The sequence below is a fragment of the Pteropus medius genome, unplaced genomic scaffold (genome assembly GCF_902729225.1).
Source record: "Pteropus medius unplaced genomic scaffold, Ma_sr-lr_union100, whole genome shotgun sequence".
Taxonomy (NCBI): domain Eukaryota; kingdom Metazoa; phylum Chordata; class Mammalia; order Chiroptera; family Pteropodidae; genus Pteropus; species Pteropus medius.
This window is the reverse complement of record NW_024351543.1, coordinates 11,997,027-12,013,855: the sequence shown is the minus strand read 5'-3', so window position 1 is coordinate 12,013,855 and position 16,829 is coordinate 11,997,027. Positions and strand designations below refer to the sequence as shown.

The window sequence follows — 16,829 nt, the reverse complement described above, 5'->3', positions numbered from 1 at the left end:
TACCAAGCACAATTTTCTCCATGTGCACCTAGTTAAGGACCTGAGACCCAGGAGAACTCTATCACTGATGAGTTCATATTCATTCAGCATATATTACTGAGTCAATCCTTTGTGTCACTCGTTTAATTCAAGGCCTAAATATATAGCAGAATAAAACAGACAGGATCCTTGCCCTTGTGGATCTTACATTCTAGTAGCGATGAAGTCAATATACATTAAACAAAGAAATACTTTCATTTTTAGATGGTGGTAAATTCTAAAACAAAAATATAGGTCGGTATTTAGCTAAGAGGAGGAGTGACTTTATATATTGATTGGTGGAAATCTCCTAGAGAAAGTTATATTTGGGCTAAGTGCTAAATGATATGAAATACTTAATCGTGTAATTACGTGGGGGTGAGAACATGCTTAGCACGTTCCAGAAACAGCAAGAGGTCCAGTGTGGGGAGAAAGTAATGAGAAGGTAGCATGGCAAAAGGTAGAAAAACTGATGGAGCCAGATCATGTAGGAACTTCCAGACCCTAGCAAGAAGTTTTGAATCAAATTCTGAACATGCTAAAAAGCAATTGGGGTAGAGAGGGTCACATATAGGAGGATGGGGGAGGGTGAAGTGGGGAGACTGGACTTTGGGTGGTAAACACACAATAGAATGTACAGGTGTCAAATTATAATGTACACCTGAAAATTATATAATTGTATTAAACATCGTTACTCCAATAAACTTAATTAAAAAAAAAAAATCAACTGGAGGATTTTAAGCCAAGGAGTGATATCTGATTTCTCTTATGAAAGTTCACCGTAGTGCCATGGGGGAAATGGATGGCTGGGGGGAGGGGAAATGAAGCAGAAAATCCAGTTAGGAGGTCATTCTTGGAAATGTCAAATGATCAGCATGCAATATTAAATTGAGGTCACTGGGAGTTTCTAATATATTTAGCATACTGAATAACCCATTATGATATTTACATTTTTATCTAAAAACCAAATATCTAAAAGTTTATATATTCTCAGGGTATTCCAGTAAGGTTTACTGAATCAAACATTATTCTTTTTTTTTGCCATTGCTGTTGTTAGTTAGGCCTTTGTGCTAATTTCCCTTTTGTTGACAGACAGATTTTCTAGTGTTAGAAAACCAGGAGATAGTATTTAACTCTCAGCTCAACCACCATTTGCCAGGCGACCTTGAGCATATCTCTGAGCCATTTTGGGTCACAGTCTCTTTTTCCAAGAATAAGAAGGGTCAGCATAGTCTCATCTGGCTCTGAAATTATATCATTGTTCAGATCACTTGTAGTAATTAGAGCTTGGCCTCAATTAGCTTTGTCATTTTTTATTCAGAAGGGAAAATTAATTGACCATGAGCCCAGTAACCTAAATATTGGTTATAAATTTGTGCTGGCTTCATATAATAGTTTCATTTCCTTCAGCGCACTTATAACTCTCTAAAAATATCTAGTTTATTTGTTTTTTACTCCTACCTTCATAATATATGTTTCATATAGCAAAGACCTCCTCCATTAAAAAAAAAAAAAAAAAAAAAAAAACTCTGTATGTCCAGCCTCTAGAGAAATACTTAGAATATAGTAGATGTTCAATAAATATTAGCTGAATGGATGCATGAATGAAAGATTTATTACCTTGGTGGGAACCCCTATGTACTAGGAGGCACAGAAATTTAACAATCAAGTTTTATTTATAAATTGTGAAAGACAAGTACTTTTCATAATTTTTAAAGTCATGGAATCCTTTGTTTAATTAAAACCTTGCATAAAAACAAAATACAAAAACTTGGCTCCAGTTGAAGAAGAGATGGAAAGCCTAGAATTTTGCCCAAACACCTCTGTTTTCCAATTCCCTCTCAAGCATCCACTGAGATACCTCATTATAATCTGAAAACTGCTGAATCCCTTGACTGCCAAGATCTTTACAATTCCATAGAAGCTAGAGTTGATTAAACCTCAATAACTTGTTAGTCCTGCCCTATGCTTGCCACCCTATTCAACGACTTAGTCCTTGCCGACCACTTCCAGAAAAAGAAATTCACATCCTCTAATACTTGAATATCTCTGTTAGAAAGTGCGGCCTTCATCTGGTAAAAATCTATCTCCCTGGGCTTCATCCAACCCTCATGAATCTCAGATAATCACTTCGTTCTCTTTCCCACAGGACAAATTTTTATTGATTGGTTTCCATAATGGTTTAGGATGAATTAAGCGGAAGTATATTTCTCTCTTAAAATATTTTTCTGGGATTATTTACATCAATCTCGCTCAGGGATTAAAAATTCTTTCATGGGATTGTACTTTTAAAAAGCAGCTAATATGTGGGGAGTGGTGACATGGAAGTTAAAAGGACAGAGAGGCTCATTCTATGATGCATTCATTAAAAACCTTACTCAAACATCTCAGGTAGGTCTCATTACTGAGGTGTACTTTTCCTTCTAAAGACTGAGTCCCTGTTGCTCCAGATCCTGCCAAGACAACACCAAATTATTTATGGAAATTAGACCAAAGATTTGGATAAATTTTTCCCCATCTACTCAAGTTCTGCACATAAAAGAAATGAGGGCAGTAGTTAGCAGCCAGAGGCCATACTACTTTTCCTGAGATTTTAACATAATAGTATTAACTGTTATGTTATATAAATAACTATAACCCCAAATTACCTTCCTTCACTTCTGTATCTTCCTAGGAATTTCGGGGTATCCAAATGTTATATGGCTAGTCGACACTGGAAAAGAGATTCAGGTGTACATTTTGAAAGCAAAAGGAGTTACAGTAAGTCAGGTAATACATTTATCTGGAAGGAGATTTGGATAAATATTTGAAAAGAAAAAAGAGTCATAGAAGAGCTAAGGGAAGTGGGACATTCATGACTCTTTAGTTGAGATTTTAACTTTCAGAAGAGGTGACATCAATTACAATTGATTATGAAAAGCTGATTTTATCATTACTTGTAATTCTCCCATTCTCATGGCTTAAGCTTTCTTTTCCCATCTGATGAATTCTGATTCACATTTCCACAATGATCTCAACTACTACATTTTCTGTAAATCCATGGGAAGCATTCACTCTCTTCTCTAAGCTCACACATATGCAGTCCATACATCCATGGTATTTCTCCTCCTGTATTTAGAATCTACAACTCTATGGCCATGCTACCCTGAACAAGCCCGATTCTGTCTGATCTCGGAAGCTCAGCAGGGTCGGGCCTGATTAGTACTTGGATGGGAGACCACCTAGGAAGACCAGGTGCTCTAGGCATAAAAACTAAAAAAATAAGGGATTGTAAGCTGACAAGGTCCTTGCAATCTGTGAGGTCAACCAAGGGTTGCCTCACCTAAAAAAAAAAAAAAAAAAAAAAAATAGAATCTATAACTCCCTGTCTTCTTGTTCTGTGAGATCTTCAAAGGCAGGAAACATGTCCCGCTCTTCTTTGTTCTTCCAAATCCTACCACTATAACTGGAACATTGTGGACAGTCAGTAAATGTTTTTTGAGTAAAAGATAGAAAAAGTAAGCTTGTTTCTGTCTGGATTTCTCAACATCTTATTTCTTCCATAGCTGGTTTATAAATTTAATCTTCCTCAATGTGTTCAAGTCACTTGGGTAATTTTTCTGAACCCCAGGAACTCCAGGGGTCCTTTTTGTTAGCTTTAATGTCAGAGCTTTCCATATATCTTTCTGGATGTTGTCATTAACCCACTCTTTGGGATTACATTCTCTCTTTCCAGGCATCCAAATTCTAGATATATCTACTGTCATCTAAACCCAGTGGTGACAAGTCAGTAGCAAATTTCCACAGTGAATTTCTAAAGCCTACATAATGGTTTTTTTTTTCCCCCTCCTGGAAATTCTGTTAACATTTTCTTAAATATTCCTTTGTGGGCATAATCTCTATTTTGATCACCAAGAGGACACTCCATAAACATACTTTATTTGACCTAGATTTAATAAACTCTAATTTTAGGAGCATTTCTCTGTGCCAATCTATTAAAAGGTCAAGTGAAGTAACTAACTACACCTAATTTCTATGTCCAGTTTGCTCAGTTCTAAGCCCAGGAGTTTGCACCTGGTGGACCTTCAAGATATAGAATTTGCACAATTGAACCAGCAAATTCTACTTGTCTCTTGACTTATTTGTACAGCTCTGTGTAAATCTTCTAAAAAAGTCTCCACTTCTATCTCTGACTCAAATTTTCCACTGCGATAGTTCGTAATTTTGAACCAGGCTACTTAAACTCTAACCTGAATTGGTTCCATAAATCCTTTACACAATTTTGACTCATCTATAATTAATCATAATAATAAAATTGTTAAATTCCATTTATTTCTAATGCCATAAATCTTTCATACCAGATAATTTGTGGTATGCCATGATTAGCAGAGTAGCATAATTAGCAAATTCCAGAGACCTAGAGCATGACCTTGGATTGAATTCTGCTAGTCCTCCTTATCTCATTATCAGTAACTCCAACAGAGGATTAGAAAGGCTGTTACATATAAATCCTTTCCTTCTGGCTCTTTCCTGAGAGCCATATTACAACAGTGAGTGTCTCTCCTAATATGCTTTCTAGTTTCCGCTGCTTTTTGTGACTGTCAAGTTTAAGTTCAGTTAAGTAAAATGATAGTTGAATTCATTTAAATGTATACAACATTGCTCAAAATATTTTATATATACGTAGTATATATAATAACCCCATATAAAAACCGATTCTACAATCAATGCAAGCTGTTGGTTCTTTTAAAGACTAGCCCTAGAGCTAATACACTGTCGCTTTCAATGCATTCTATTGGCCAAAGCCAGTGCTAACTTCATGGGCATATGACCTGTGCAGTTGTACAGGGCTCCATGCTTAGAAAAAGGCCCTGTGTTTAGTTTAATGCTCTACTATCACCACCTTAAAATTCCTAATAATATTTTTAACAAGGGGCCCCATATTTTCATTTTGCACTAGGCCCCCACAAATTATGGATTTAGTCTTAGTCAAAACAAATCACAAGGCCAGCCCAGATTCCAGAGAAGGGGAGACAAGAGATTGAGGTGGTCTACTTATTGATGGGTTAGAGAGCATAAATGTTCAGAGAAGAAAGAAACTGATCTTTGGAGACTAACATGTATTGTTTTACTAGGAAGGAAACTAAGGTGGAAGCAGGAAGCAACTTTCACCAACTCACATAGCTGGTCATTCGTATCACAGATATAGCTCTGGTACCCAGTAGGCAACCATGGTGCTTAGTCCAGAGCACACTGGGGATACAGCCCTGAAACTGAAGGAGCTCCTACTCTTCTCGTACAGTCACTGGAAATGACTATTGCTACACTGAGAGCTGATTTAGACACAGTTTATCTCCTTTCACTATCTCAGCACCCAGTTTAGTTACCCTGGCTTGAAATCTCTTCAACAACTCCGATACTGCAGACTCCAATGCCTAAAAACAGCCATCTGTTCTTCATTCCACTTGGGCCAGTTCGTGCCTCCTTCACTCCCGGTCAGGAAAAATGCACGTGGGAGAAGAGAAAGACTGAGGATAGGGAGAAGATCTGACACAAGTTAGAGGAGGACCATAAATGCTGAAAGAAAGTAAGGTCAAGAGATAAGACCCTCCTATCATGAGCCTGAAGATGAGATTCAACAGGATAAGGAAATGAAAAACAATTAGAGCAGGATTAGCTTGTAAATTTGAAATCTTAGAACTATAGCAATGTCTAGAGATTTATTGTTAGGTAATCTAATGGTTTGATAGGCTGAGGAATCATAAAAGTATATGGGAAATATATGGTCATATTTTGATTTTCGATTAGTCTCTTGTGAATGAACATTTTGTTTTTTCCATTTTTGTGCTGTTACTGACAGTACTACCTAGAGCCCATGCATTTTAGGGTAGAAGTTCAGTGCCCAAGCCCTTCATCAACAGCTAGATGGCCTCATTCTAATTCTGCCTGTGCTAACCAATAGCTAAGTGACATGGGACAAGACACTTCTCTTCTGTTGTCTTATTTTTCTCATGTGCAAAATTGTGGAAGGAATAGTGCCTAGCTCGTTAAGTCTTGGGCCGGATTAAATGGGATTCCTGGTGCTCAAAATAGACTCTGAAACACTGTAAGTACTCAATAAATGCTAACCATTGTTAATTTGTCATATGTCTATTCCAACATATTTATGGGTTAAAATAATTCTACCTTTGAAATTACCATGTCAAGTTTTGAAAGATATCTCAAATTGCCCTTGAAATTTTGCATTGTGCCTGTTTCTCCACATCTATTTCAATTTATCAAATTATTTAATTTTTGCTGAATCTGTTTAGTGATTTAATTTTAATAAATTTGTTAATTGAAATATCTTGAGAATATTCACATCTTTAGATACCTGTCTTTCTTTTCCTGTTTCATGACTTCTCATTTTTCTATTGGGTGGTTCATTGCTATGTTATGAATTTGGAAAATTAATACCAAAAAATGTAAAAAAGAAAAAAAGCCTTTATCCAAATGGATTTCTTTCAAATACCCAGAAAGTTTGTCCTTTGTCTCTTATCTTATACTATTTTTTGTCATAGAGTTTTAGGCGTTCCCTTAGTTTTTTTAGGCAATAAAAACTTTATCTCTTCTTTTGATACTGTGTTATGAGTATATATTTTTTGCTTTTATGTTTTTGATCATTCTAGACCTTATGGTATCGATGAATAAAGTGGGGTACTTTAGGTAGCATTTGTACAGCCAACATCTGTGATGATGTGAGATTTGAGCCAAGAACAATAGGAGGAGAATGAGCTAGCCATGTGCGGAGGCACAGGGAAGAGGAGATGCAAAGACCCTATAGACCTGTTATGTCCAAGCAACAGCAAAGTGGTCAGTGTGGCTGAGCAATCCAAGTGTCCGTGGGGAGAAACAGGCAGAGATCGGCTCTAAAGGAAATCTTCGTCACCACAGTTTTTGTCCCTGTTGTATTACAGTGGCCTCTATTATAAGTGACCCAATGTCAGACAGGAACTCAGGGACCTACTAGCACAGAGAGTGGTGTCTGTGGCATGAATAAAAGTGACTTAGCCATTAGAGTGAAGGGAAGTTAAAGCAGAGTTTGTTAATTTTTCAAAATGAGATAATTTTAAAGCAAAAGTCATGAAACAGAAAAAGAAATACAAATGACGATATGCGTTATATCAAATAACCCAGTGAGATATTATGTGTAAAGAAAAAAGAAAAGGCTACACATAATGGCATATACTGGAAAATTCTCCAAAACAAATGCATTATGGAAATGTACTATGAAAAAGTTACTAATCAAGTAATTCCAAGAAATGCAAAAACTATATCTTTCTTGATGAACAGGTAAATGGCATTATTGTATGGAATAACCACTGCAGTATGTAGTTATACATGATTTACATGTGTGAGAAGACGTGAGAGTGTGTGTGTGTGTGTGAGAGAGAGAGAGAGAGAGAGGGAGAGGAGAGAGAGAGAGAGAGAGAGAGAGAGAGAATATGAATGTGTGTGTTCCAAGGAAATTTCAGAAGAACTAATACAAGGTCTCACTGACCTTTTCTCTAGCTTTCGAATTCCATCAACCACAGACAGACTCTGCAGTGTGCAACTGGTGCTGCTCATTGAGCCACAATCCTGGAATGAATTGGTTTAATTAAGGTGAGACTATTGTGTGCAATAGTCATGCTTAATCTCCTAAATCAATGAACCTGCCATGCTATACTTTAGATTTTAAAGCAGAGTGTTTTCTCCAAGAACAGTTGCTAAACGATGAACTAAACACCAATGTGAGGAGTAGAGAAACCCTGCCAGTGGGAATGGTAAACTGCACTGTTTTTAAAGAAGTTTCCTGTGAACACAGCAACAGGAACACTGGAATAGGCTTTCCATACCTGAGGCAGAGCCACTCCCTTTGATTAGATCACATTTGAGCATAATCTTTAGAGTCCTGTCAAACATAAACCTGGAGCTCTGGAAGATGGACAGTAGTAAGGGATTATATTCAATTCATTATATTCAATTCATGCAGCATCCCTGGACCATTCTTGAGATCTAGTCCCATCCTCTTGGTCCTGTGACTCCCTTGAACAGTACTGATTAAATCAGATGTGAAGTCTTGCTCTGGAGTACCTACCATGTGGACCAGTCACTTTCCATTATCAAGGACTTTTTTTCATACGATTTGCAATATTTTTGATAAAATTTTTATATTATTATATTCATAATCCTGCTTCCTAAAGTTATATCCAAATTGCCAAAGTAGAGATTGGATGTTCCCAAATTTACAAATATCCATCTTCCACATATACGCCCACATATGCTTTTTGATAATGTCTTGGATGTTTACAGAAGTGACTCCTTTTATTGCTTATGTTGGGATTTTATCATGTTAATCCTTAGCGGACCACTTCAATTATAAGTTTTGGGGACACCCGATATTATGTTATGTAGAGACTATGTGCATTTTGTGGAAGGCAGAGGACTGACCGCAGACTGCAGTCCCAGTCACAGCAGTGTGCAGACTTGTGCTGGAGTGCAGGGCCCAAGGGGACTCAATGGACTTTACAAGATATTTACATAAAGTGGCCCAAAATTGCAAATCAGTACACATTAACCATAGCTGAGAAAATAAACCAGAACCAGAATGATAAAAGTAGTAGAAAACAACAGAACCAAACAAGTGAGGGAGGACAGGAGTCAGGAAAGGTGTGAGGAACAAGGCCCAAAGTTGAAGTTAAGATGGACTGGCCAGATAGGCTGAGGACAGAAGCTGTGACTAACCTAAGGCCACATGAGGACCATTTTCTTATCTGTTTTGGCTTGCATATCTAGAGTAGAGGTCTGCCAAATTATAAAGAACACGGAGAAACACACAGCAGATGTTGTCCTAAAAATTAAGCATATGGTTCAGCCATGAGAAAGAAGGAAATCCTGCCATTTGCAACAACATGGATGGACCTTGCGGGTGTTAGTGTTAGGTGAAATAAGTCAGACAGAAAGACATATACTGTATGATCTCACCTAAACGTGTAATTTAAGAAAGCCAAACTCACAGAAACAGAGAGTAGAGTGGTAGTTACCAGGGGCTGGGAGATGTTGGTCAAAAGGTATAAATATTCAGTTGTAAGATGAATAAGTTCTAGGGCTCTAATGTACAACATGGCACTTTTAGTGAATAACTTTTAGTGAATATATATTGTATTATATCCTTGAAAGTTGCTAAGACAATAGATTTTAAATGCTCTCACCACAAAAAAAGAAATGGCGATTACGGAACGTGATGGAGGTGTTATTAGCTAATGCTATGATGGTAATCATTTTGCAGAATATAAGTGTATTAAATCAACACGCTCAAACTTACTTGATGTTACAATGTCAATTATATTTTAATAAAGCCAGAAGAGTAGAAAATTAAAAATTAAGGATATTGAAAGCTTGATATTTCTCAGTGTCTGCTACTATAAAATCACAATGCTCATGATACTTTTTTAAAATCATGGCATAGCCAGTTCTTCTAGGAGTTGTCTTCACTACCTCAGTCACAGACTGAGCCATCATTGTGCCTGGTTTCCTCAGCCTCTGTAGTTAGGATGGGAAACATGGCCTACCTGTGCCAGTATAAGTCCCTGACCTCATACTGCTGGGAAGGGATAGGGAGGCTTTTGGAATATGAGGCCAAGGCTACCAGAAGCTTACTGCCCTCTCACTCTTGGAAGGCATTTCTACTGTAGAAGTGAGAGACTCTCACAGAATGAAGAAAAGAAATGCAAGGCAGAAAAGGAGAAAGAATTACAGTATGCTCCTATCCTGATCTAAGGAGGGTCAGGTCTTCCCTTAGACCAGAAGTCCCCAACCCCCTAGGGTTGTGCCGTACAGCAGGAGGTGAGCAGTGGGCAAGTGTTTGCAGCTGCTCCCGAGCGCCAGTATCACTGCCTCAGCCCTACCTCAGATCATTAGGCATTAGATTCTCATAGGAGCACCGGTCCCCGGTGCCAAAAAAGGTTGGGGACCACTGATTTAATTGAAAAATTTAGAATTAGGAAATGATATTCTTTACAAAACAAATCTTCCATTCTTTTAATATTAATGGAAAACTTTATGAGCATGGAAAGAGTTAAGGCACAATGACATTTTAATAACTCATTGATAGTTGATATTAACTTACATTAAATTAGTTTAACAGCCAGGTTACAAATCGATTAGAATCTATCCAGCTATTACAAATCTTGGTGATATCTTCAAAAATGATATGCTGATAGACATGTAATATATAATTGGCATGAAAAATGTATTTATATGCACACATGTAGGTTTGTGCATACAATACACATATATAGTATGCAATATAAATCAAATGTCTTATTAGCGTTTGACAAAAAGATACTGTTTCTAACACACTCACGATCTTGATATAATTGGGCCCATAAAAAAATCTGCCAGCTATATCTGAGAACTCTTTTCCCCAGGGACTACTGCGCAGTTTTCTTACGTATTTTTTTTTTCCAATGAATTTTCATTTCCAACATATTTCTATTCTGTGGCTTTTGCTTCCAAAGACCCTTGAGAGAATGAGCCTTGTTGCACTGGGCACAGCTGTCTGCACTAGAGATATCAATGCCAGTTGCTTTCATGCTCATAGGAACCCCACTACTTTACTCCAAGAGTTCCCATATGTTGGACAGGCCCGTCCCTCGGTTCGCCACAGAACATGACTTTTATTTTAACATTATCAAAAGTTCAGAAATCACGGAAAGGAAATTTGATCCAGAGCATATGTTTTTCCATTTTCACCTGATATATAGCTTGGAGATCTTTTTCAATTAAAATTTACTTCATTAGTTTTTAACTGTTATATAGGTATGCAGCATGGTTGTACCATAATTTTAATTTAACAGAAAATTTAGAGTTAGGAAATGATATTTTTGCGAAACAAATTTACCATTCTTGTAATATTAATGGACTACTTAGTGAGCATCGAAAGAGCCTGGAAATTGCACATAAAGAGCTATCTTAGCATTTTAAAATCTGCTGCATTGCTACTCAGTTGTATGGCATCATTACAATTGATTTAATTTGTCACATAATAATTGACATTAGACTACTCTGTGCTACTGCAAAATGTGGTGTAATAAATGCCCTCTGTACAAATAACTCTGTGAGTAAGATAAAGTTCTAGAAGTGTTGTTGCTGCATAGGATGTGTGTGTGTGTGAGAGTGTGTGAGAGTGTGTGTGTGTATGTGTGTGTGTGTGTGTGTGTGTGCGTGCGCACGCGTAGCACTTATTGCCAGATTTCTATCTAGAAATATTGTACCCGGTTACCTCCCACCAAAATTATTTTTACTCATAAAGTATCCTTAATGCCAGTGTGATTAAAACCCAAAGGATAAAACAACAAAAAAGCGACAAAATAATAAAATAAAAAGGCAACAGGTTGGGTGACTGGCAGGAGTACTGAGATCTAGATGACGTTGATTGTCAGCTCAGATAAAAGTGCCAAGTTTACAAAACCAATTTTTTAATTTCAGACCTCTTCCTATTTCACAATTGGGTATAAGAGATTGTGAATCTGTTATTATCAAATTTGCCAATCTTATTAGTAAAAAAAAATTCTGAATAGCATTTCCTTAATTATGCTTAACGTTAAATGTTTATGTATTAACCATATGTTTGCTTCTTCTAGACAAATTATTCATTTAGTTATTTCAATTTTCCAAATAAATTTTAAGAATTCTGTGTGTATCAAAGATACTGGCTGATTTCAATTATGTCGTCTTACCTAGCGTTGTTTTTGATTTGTGATATTTTTAATCATAAAAATGTTTAAAACTTATTTTAAGTTCTGGATTTTGTGTCATGCTCAGAAAGAAACCCCTCATTCACTGATGTTTTCTTCTGATATATTGACCCTCTTTTTTTTTATATTTAAATAAATAATTATTTTGAAATTTGTGTGGGTAGACAAGAAGTACATTAAGTATGTAGATTTTTTCTAATAAGCATTTTAAGTTTTCAGATATCATTTATGTAATGATTCACCTTTACTATACTAATTTCATGTATCGTATTTATGCAAGATCCCATTATTTATTAGATCTATTTCTAATCTATTCAATTCTGGTGCCTTTGATTCCTTTATTATTTTTCCTGAGGCTCTGGAAGGGCTAACAAAAGATACAACACAGATGACCCTCAGATATCCCCATAGCAACAATACCACCAGGTGACAGAGAAGCAAAATGTCCAGTGTTCTAAAGAAAGGGAGAGCAAAGTATCTGATATCCAGTCATGCTTTCCTTCAAGAATAAAGCTACAAACAAGTTGAAGATGCAAGAACTATACAAATATTGTTGACAAAAATTTCTAGAATTATTTGAAAACAAACTCTAGACGTACCAAGATCTTACTAAGAAGACACTAGAAAAAGAAACTGGTAGTAAATATTAAATGATTAGATATCTAACTCCTAAGAAGAGCACCCTAGGAATAAAAATGGACTACACGCCTAGCAGCCCTTGTGTGGTCTGCACCTAGCCTTAGGGCAACCTGAGAGGACTCAGAATATCATAAACCCTCCATTTAGAAAAAAAGTGATCTCAGACTACTATTGCCCAGCCTCCTAGAAAAAGCAACTATTCTATCGAAGAAAGCAACACCAATATAACTTCAATTTTTTTCACAAATAATCTTTCAAATATGTTGTCCAACATACTTGAGATTAAAAAACAATAACTTATCATTCCATTTCCCCTTCTCTTTCAAATTCCACTTAATTGCAACTTTATATATTCCTTTTCCAGTTTAATAGTGAATAATAACCTAGAAACTATAACACACATATTTATTTGACTTATCAAATTCTAATGTTAATTGGTACTGTTAAACTTTTCCTAGATAATACAAGAAACTTAGAGCAATTTAACTCCATTTTCCACCTCCCAAAATATATTTTATTCTGGTTGTATATATTAACAATGTAATGCATTAATACAAGTGTGTTATGCAAAGTTTATTGTCCACACTTTTACTACATTTGTTGCTCATTAGTTTTTCTTAGATCTCTCAACCTCTCTTTAGTTTGATTTATTTCTCAAACAATAAATTTTCACTTTTAACTTTGAAGTATAAGCTAGTGATATACACTCTGATTTTTTTCTTTAGTCTTCACTCGTGAAATATACATTTTCTGACTATAGAATTCAAGGTCGGCAGGTATTCTTTTGACACATTCAATGTATCATTCTACTATCTTCTTTGTTACTAGTAAGAGGTCAGGTATTTGTCACTGTTTGAAAGTATTCTCTTTATCTTTAGTATTCTTCAGTTCCAATATGATGTGTTGCAGTACGGGCATCTTTTGTTTACCTGTTTGGAATTAATGTGTCTAGGTTCTGAAACTTGATACCTTTCTTTAGAAAAATTCTTAGCCCTTAGTTTTTCAAATATCGGTACTTTTTTATTTTCTCTCTGCTCTCCAGGAATTTGAGTTTCTTGTGTGTCCTTGTATCCTTGATAACTTTTACTTTTTAATCTATATTTGATTAGTCTCCTTATCCTCTCTTATTCATTTCTTAAATTCAATTATTACAGATTTTTTTAGTTATAAACTTTTACTTTAGTTCTTTTGCAAATATGCCATGTATTTTAAATAATTTTCTTTTTCATGCTGATATTTTAAAACTTGGCTTTTAGCTTTTGAACCTGGTAGATATAAGTGTCCAATAAACAAAGATTAACAGATAAATAAAGAGAAACAATGCTATGTATAATGAACAAAAAAGGACTCTAAAATATTGTCCTGGAAATTATAGCCAGTACAATAAGGCAAGAAAAATAAAAGGGAAAAGTGATTGTTATCTAGAGGAGATATTATTCTATACATAGAAAACTCAATGGCATCTTTACAGATCTGAGTTTTCATCACTATATATATATATCCCACAGAGATTTAAAAGTATAATAAAAGTTATTATGAGCAGTTTTTATGGAAATATATCTGAAAATTATTTGAAAAGCACACTGTATAAAAACTACTGAAAAGAAATAGAAAATCAAAATAACCCTTTAACTATTGAAAATATTGTTAATTGTAATAATATTAAACTTTCTAAATAAGAAAACTTTAAGTCCAGATGCTTCGGAGGGGAGTCTATTAAGTACCTAAGGAAAAAATAAAACCATTCTCATACAAACTCTTTTAAAATACAAAGGAAAAGGAAACTTTTCTCAACTCATTTTATTAACACTGCACAGCCTTGATACTAAAATTTGACAAAGATAAATTGAAAAACGAACAAAAAATGACCAGTATTACACATGAACATAAATTCAAAATTCCTTAAGTTTTGCCAAATTTATCCAGCAATATATTAAAAGGTTAATACTTCAAACAGAAGATAGGAAAGCAAAAAGAACCTAGAAAGGGTAAGAAAAATAAAACTACATAACAAAATGATAGATTTAAGTGCAAACATATCAGTAATTATATTAAATATGAGTAAATATTCCGAATTATTAAAAGTAACTATATAATGTTTAAAAAATCTTCTAAAACATAAGATAGAGAAAGGGAGAAATTAAATAATTAAAAATACATTTTCATTCCCATACGTGCAACAAGAAAAAGCTGAAATGAAAATCAGTGACTATCCTTCGGTCCATTGGAAAAATGAATTTACAGGGTCAACTATCATTCTGAAATCTGGAAAGATAGGTGAATTCAGAATGTCACAGCTGAGAAGCTCTGGAGCCATAAGCTGGTAGGAACATGAAAGAACAGATAGGTAATTATAAGCAGAGAGACTGAAATTCTAAGAATAAAAAGAATATACTAGAAGTCAAAAACATTGTAACAGAAACTTTGCCTTCTTTGCACTCACTGGTAGTCCGGACATGGCCAAGAAAAGAATCAGTGGGCTTGAACACAGGTCAGTAGAAACTTCCCAAATTTAAACTCAAAGACAGAAAAAGGATGAAGATAAAACACAGGAAAAAAACATTGAAGAGTTGTGAGAAGATTTTAAAAGATGTAATATAAAAGTAACTGGAATTCCAGAAGAAGAAAGAGAGAATAAAGCAGGAAAAAAATCTGAAGTAATGATGGCTGAAAACTTTTCAAAATTAGTGACAGATACCAAATCCTAAATCCAGGAAGCTCAGAGAACACCAAGCAGAATAAATATACAAAAATATAAGTTTAGGCATATTATATTCCAACTGTAGAAACCCAAAGACAAAGAAGAAACCCTGAAAGAAGACAGAGGGAAAAAACCTTGCCTATAGAAAAACAAAGATAACAATTAGTAAGACCTCGCTCATCAGAGACCACACAAGGAAGAAGACCGCAAAGTGAAACACTTTAAGTATTGAGGAAATTCCACCAATCTAGAATTCTAAGTGCAACAATATTATCTTTCAAAGGTTAAGGAGAAATAAAGTCTTTTCATTCAATAAAACTTGAGAGAATTCATTATCAACATATCTGTCATGCAAAAAAATGTTAAAAGACATTCTTTGGAAAGAAGGGAAATTATATTGATCAGAAATTTGGATCTACATAAAGAAAGGATAGCATCAGAACAGCTAAACATAAAGGCAAAATAAAACATTGTATGTTTTATTCTTAGTTTATCTAAAAATAAACTAAGGTAATAATAGTAACAATATGTTTGAATGATTATGTCACCTGAGTAAGTGGAATGAATGACAGCAATGTTATAAGGGATGGAAAGGAGGAAAATATGCTAATAGTGTTAACGGAAGTTGAAAAGGTTATACATTGTATGATTCTAATTATACAACATTTAGGAAAAGGTAAAACTCTAGCTATGATAAAAAGATTAGCAGTTGCCAGGAGTTTCAGTGGAGGGCAACAGGGTTGAATACTGAAGTACAAGGTATCTTTTAAAGCAATGAAACTATTCTGTATGATAATGTAATGGTGGATACCTGACACTATGCATTAATCAAAACCCATAGAACTTTATAGCTCAAAGAGTAAATTTTAATGTATGTAAATTTTAAAAACTAATTTAGTAGGTCAGGGGATTCCTAGATGGAATGTAGAATATGATTAAAAATTCTAATTGTTCTAATAGTGTATGAAACATTACTGAAGGAGGTAGAGGAAAATGAGCAGAGTCTGTAACACTAAAGGCAAAACAAAGTCTACATAAGCACTGTACTTACTTGGTAAAATTTTTTCCTAATTGAATTATGAGTTAATGATTCTAATGCTGCTGTTTTTATACTGGAATTGAACATTTAAGTGAACGAATGGTACATGGTCAGATCCAGGTTTGCTACTGTTGGAATGGGAATTTATAGGTAAGTGAGGGGAGGAGATGAGGATGCTATTTATGGTAATGATTAGATTTGAAGACAGTATAAACTCATATTTAACTGAATACAGATGCGTATAGTTACATGGATAAAAATTTATAGATATGAACATATACACAGGTTAGAATGCATACATGCATTTCTTTCTGTCTGCTGAGAGGACCTAGAGGCAATAATAGCGAAATAGCAACAAGCACAGTTAGTACCAGATCTTTGTTTCTAATACTGTTCTCCATTAGTATTCGGAACCAGTGCTCCATGGAGAAATGACTGATTCTGGAAATGGGGTTGGAAATACACAAAATCACCCTGGAGCATCTTATAGGGCCAGAAAGTAATAAAGTCCTTCTGAAAAAGTAACCACAACGATGAGGCTATGTTAAAGGGACACAGGAGGGACCTGAAAAAGCTTACAGTGTCCAGAGCTGGGACAATTTGAGCAACAAAGTAGTCTGGATCTAATCCAATGTATAAAATAAAAATCCATAAATCCATACTGATATAAATG

At 35.1% G+C, this 16,829-nt stretch overlaps 1 pseudogene; it reads left to right on the top strand.

The window, feature by feature from the left end:
- Positions 1 to 3,145: 3,145 nt before the first annotated feature.
- LOC120586840 (uncharacterized) lies at positions 3,146 to 3,264 on the top strand (annotated as a pseudogene).
- Positions 3,265 to 16,829: the final 13,565 nt, after the last annotated feature.